Here is a 6,000-nt window from a genome sequence, read left to right on the forward strand (position 1 = left end):
CTGGTGGTGGTGACAGTGGGTGACATCCTAAGATGCATGCAATCTATTACTGGACATCCAATATGGCTAAAGACTTGGCTATAGTTTTCAGCGCCTAAAGACAGCTGCAGATTTCATACACCCTTCTGTTTTCTAAGTATGGAAACCGTTTCATTCTAAAACTTCGTCAGTTTGGCATTTCCGTGACACTACGCCCAGGGACAGTTGTCCACCCTCGCCCGTCTCTAGCTATAACACTGATATCACTACGAAACAATCTCATGGTGTTTTGATCGCTTTGCGGACTTTCATGCCTTCTCGTCGGAGGCAGTGTCTTCTGTAGTGTTGCAAACAAAAGATCTGAGTAGCTCCAGTGGAGTGGCGAGCATAATTGGCGCCCGGGGCAAAATACCTTTTTGGCGCCCCCCTTCCCGAAAAAAACACAGTGATATGATGAAAATCTTGTTTGGAGACCATTTGGCGCCCCTCTGCGACGGCGCATCATACACCCCCTTTACGCCACTGAGTAGCTCAGCAATGGAGTTGAGCTTTAAGGATAGCAGCAGTCGCTGGCAAGCCTAAACAGGGAAAGGGGTGTCATCCAGTTTTCTAGGACAATAGATCAGCCGCTGCAATATTATATGAGGCGTTATCATCCCGGTTCAAGAATAAGATAACAGCTTTAATCTTCCGATATTTAGATTATCTAGCCATTCTGGAAGTCTAAATATCTAGATAAAGGAGAGATTACGCAGTCGTCCCTCTGAGATCATCGAAAGGAAACAGTTTGCAAGTGCTCAAATTTTCGTTTGTGGAAGTGAAATGCTTGGTCGCTATATGAAGCTCCATACATCTGAAGAAGATTAATTCACTACTGACTGCAGTTGTGCTAATGTTCTTCTCCTCACGTGCATCTTTTCCAAGATTCTTCGCGAACAATAATGCTACACTTCAGGGTATACCAACTGTCGCTAGCTTGTTAAGGAGTGAAGATATAGCACCTGTCTTAGCGTAGGCATTCTGAAGGCTGTCGTATGCTCCAACTTAATATATGGTGTATGGTCTGGGGACTTTTGACAGCCCGGCGCTAGTGCCTTTCAATGCTTTCATAGCTGTAATCAGCCCTGCAAGAAGAATTGAACATAATTTCTCAGAAATTCGTGGACGATCTCGTACAGAGCATGAATATACAGTAGAGAGACTGCATCACAATTAAGTAGGATTATATCCCCTAGTGATAATTGCGTTTGTGTTACCCTTATCATATGGGCATTCACCTTCTGATTTGTGTAGAATACAGATGCATTTCGAATCTGCTTTTGTATCTTTTGCATTCCTTTCTTAGTCAGTGTTGTCACATTTCTCACTGTCTAATACGTTGACGATGTTATACTATGCTTTGCACCAATCTAATTACTGCTCGCACATGAGACATAACATGCGAAAATCTATCTGTCTCAACCAATATACACCAATACCTGACAAAGAATCCAAGCACGATATTTCAGTAGGATAAAGAACGCCACTCATAGCTTATTGCCCAAGACTGGCTACGTCATTTACTGACACTTACACTACCTACCTGCTCCAAAAATATGTCCCTTGTTGAGTATAAACCTACCAGTAAATTTGGTGAATACTGTTAGTTCGACTGGTTTGAAATTCCAGCGAACGGACTGGTCGCATGGGAGTTTTTGATGTTTTCTCTTGCGCAATGTGAATGCCAGCTAGTTTTCTTCGAAAAGTCCATCATGAAGCCATCAAGAATCTTTGCTCTTCTTTAGACAAATAGCCCTCAAGTGCTTTTCTAAAATTAAACAAACCAAATCGAACCTTTAAAAAGTGCTCCGCAAAAGCATCCCTGTTCTTAGGCAGAAAGCCCTTGCGTGCTTTGCAGTGATCAAAATAATGTGTCTTAAGCTCTATCTGGCCTGCGTAGGCTCAGTGCTTCGATGTCCTCAATATGAAACACATTATCTAGCAAGTGTGGAATGTTTGTCATAGGATTATACGAGTGCCTGTTCAATTTTATGCCTCAATGCATTGTGGTCAGTACTTAATTTCTAAAAGAAGAAGGACTATGAAAGGTCGTCAACAAAGATAAAAATAAAGAAAAAATAAAAATAAAATGTAAATTAATAAATAAAATTAGATAATTCAATTTAATTAATGAAAATAGTTCAGTAGAAAATTGAAATACCGGAGCTCAACTTAATTTAGACTCCAACAGGAATTATACTTTTGCTCAAATAGTGAGAAGTACTGGGACTGGATTTTAGGTGGATTAAAGACGTGACTATGACTTGAGATCGTACTGAAGATGATTGCACTGCATGCATATCCTTCTTTAATTGACCTGCTGCTCTGTTTTGATGAGCAGATCTCAAAACAAGAGAATAGATAAACAAGAGCTAAGTTCAGAATACAGAAAGCAAACGGAATTAACATTTTTTATGAAGAGCATTGCTTATAGATTATAGGTCACATAATATCATGATAAAAGGTGTTTATTACGCTAACCTGTTGACTCAACTTGTACTAGGCCCACCAGCGGCCGAGAGGTAAATCCGCTGAATGCTAGTAATTCGCTCAGAGTTTTATCTTGACGAATAAGCTGGCTCCAGAGGAGATTTTGCTGTTTTCCTCATGTATAAAGTGAATCAGAGCCAGTTTTCCTTATATTGTTCCTTTGAAAAGGCATATCTTCTCTTAGACAGATAGTTCTCACATTTTTTTGACGTAATAATCCAATACAATTCCTATTAACTATAAAACTGTGTAGCAAACTCAGCAGTAAAATTCCGCTATGCATAAAAACGCTGCAGCACACAAGACTAAAATTTGCCAGATTGCTGTTCCAGGAATAATAATTTCAGCTTATACCCTATGCACAATGTTCACTAGACCTTGTCATCATTCTTTTTTGTTTCAAAAACAGAAGAAGTATTTGTATATTTCATACTGCAGTCTGATGATGATTTGAATGATGTTCAGGAATGATCTGAAGGCTGTGATAAAAAATATTTTTATATTGGAATTCAATGCGTAATTGATTGCTGTACTAAATGCAAATGTAAAAGTCTACATAGGAAACTGAAAATGGAATTTTAGACATTTATCTTCTACAAATTTATTATGCTTAAACTTACTGAATATCTCTATATATGGAATAAAATTAAGCAGAGAGAAGGAATATTTCACAAATGGCATGACATGACAAAACTAAAATGTACATAGGCTGTACAATGAAATTTTCTACCATTATGAAGATGTAAGACACAGAGCTCTTAAGTTGTCTGAATAATTTAAAAATAATACACTTGTTATGAATCCAGGTAAACATTGAAATTTAAAATGGAAGTTAGATTTTGAATGTTGATCATAAGTTTCAAGGCTATTAAGTTAAAATGCAGAAAACTTTTCAAAAGAGAAATTAAAAAACTACTGAAAACAACAAATTACAGAATAAATGTATTCACAAAAAAAAAAAAAAAAAAAAAAAAAAAAATCACAGGAGTTCACCAGACAAACCAGTTAAGAAAAATAATAATTGAACTAAGGAAGTAGCTGTTATTTTGGAAACAAATGAACAAAAACTTTTCATTTGAAAAATAATAAAAAAAATATAGAGAGATTTTAAATCATTAGTGAAAAGATCATTAAAAATGCCAGTGTGGTAACTGTATTAGAAATCTCAGCTCTTCTACATATAAATCCATTAGTAACTTTAAATAAATAAATAAAGGTAATACAAGACATTCTGATGGTTCTGATGAAGTCATACATGTGTGCTGATTCATTGCAGTTAGCAATATTTCTTGAAATGTGTTGGTCCTGAAATCAGTTTCTCATTTATTTCAAGGTTTTGAAAAGAAGTAAAAAAAGTATCAAATTGGTTAAAATTTATTCAAAGGGGTTAAAACAAAAAGAGCGGCATTTATCTCATGTACATATTTTAATTCTTTTAGAACTTGTATTTTAGAACCACCAAAAATTGTTTTCAGATTTTTTCATTAAATAGCTTCACAAAACTCACTTCATTCTCTGACAACTGAAAGTATTAAATTATATTGCTTGTATTATTTATTACTGTACTAAAAATGGTCTGCCTTAATAGATGTTGTGTATCATTTATTTTTAGATTATTATATTAGATTAAGTTTATTCTTATAGGAAAAAAAAGTAATAATGTATATATGTGCAGGATAAGTTGATAAAAAGGTTAATTTTTTTGATTGTTTACTTAAAACATCCAACAGAAGTCATACACTTAAAATTTATATGTATAAATTGATTCACATATTTGCATTAAACTGAATATTTTTATTACATTATCTTAGAATAATAATGTAGTTATGTAGAATTTACTAATATTTTACTCTATATACATACAAATATATTGCATTATTTCAGACTTCCATATTTAGATATTTGGATAAAAAGGCCAAGCATTTTTAGATGTCACATCTGTAAATATTATAAAGCAAAACTCTTACAGGGAAAAAAAAAAAAAAAAAAAAGGGAAAAGAAAAGGACATTTGAAGTACAGTTCTTATACTAGAAATTCAGTGCTTTAAACCTATAAGTTCTTTTGATAAAGTTAATGATAAGACATAGTGCTGCCATTTATTTTTAAATAGAATATATAAATATGTCATCTATTACTTGAATATAATGTATATATATTAACATATAAATATCCTTGAATATTATGTATAATTATCTTCAGGAAAATATTCATAACATAATAATTTTTCTAACAAAAATAATCATCTGTTATCATACTTCAATACCATAAAATATATTTGGAGGTAAAATGACTTTCCTGTATAAAGTTTTATTTTTGAGCTCATGAGGACAGGATATGATAATAAAACAAATACTGCATAAGTCATTTGTAAGCGATTATTTTCTATATTCAGAAGTCACATATATTTATAAAAAATACCTTAGAATTATCTTTATTATAATTTTGTACATATCACCCTCCTTCTTTTCAATATTAAATATAAGAGAGTCAATTGTGTTTTTAATAAATCATCAAGTACACTATCAAAAGGTAAAAAATTTTCACGTCTTTATATTAAAATTTGAGTTCTTCTAAGAGTTTAAAACAAACTCACACACAAAAGTTTGCTGTAGAAACCAAAATTATGATAAAAAATTTCTAAACTTTTCTTTTAAGGAGCTGGGTGGTTTGTTTACATTCTTTTTCAGCAAGACATTTTTCGAGACCAAACTCAAAAATGTATGTATGCATGTACATCTGTGCACACACACACAAACGTATGTACACACATATACATATGCTACATGAACACCTACATCGGTACATACAAGCATATGCACATACATTTCTAATTCATCTCCTGAACACACTCTTTATGTATATAAATGCTTCTGTATGCAATTTTATAGAAATATTTAGCTACGCATGACAGAAAAATTACACAAGGTTTTAAGACGATTTTTCAATTTCCTTTCGTAAGAATGTGATTTTACTGTTTGCATGCGTGATTTATTTAAATCTGTTCATAAGAATTTCAAGAAATTTTGATTATTTGTGTAAACTCCTCATCAGTATAAAATGATCAAACATTAGCAATTTAAAACAAGAATAATATTCAGATATATTCAAAGTTCTTTATTTTATATAATGTTTTAGATATCTATCAAGAATGATAGTAATTAGTCATCAAACGAAATAAAAAATAACTTTTTCTTGATATTCTAGCACTACACGGAAAAGCAATTCACCCTTCCGATAATCAACACAAACGTAAACAAACATCTCTTTACGACTGGTCGGAATGCGCAGAAATCACGAAAGTGTCTCTGCGCAACTAGTACGTTTAGCATTTTTACCATGTTTCAGCTAAACGTCCGACGTCGTACGGGTAGACACTTCCCAAAGTTATCAGCTATTCCTCATCGATGGGGAAAGGACAGTCTGGGCCATCCGAAAAAGCGGCGACCACGGAGTATAATGAAGGAGGTGAAACTGCCTAGTAGAAAAACACA

This window comes from Stegodyphus dumicola, chromosome X1 (genome assembly GCF_044657685.1).
Source record: "Stegodyphus dumicola isolate Sdum_Otavi_A_Nest chromosome X1, ASM4465768v1".
Classification (NCBI taxonomy): Eukaryota; Metazoa; Arthropoda; class Arachnida; order Araneae; family Eresidae; genus Stegodyphus; species Stegodyphus dumicola.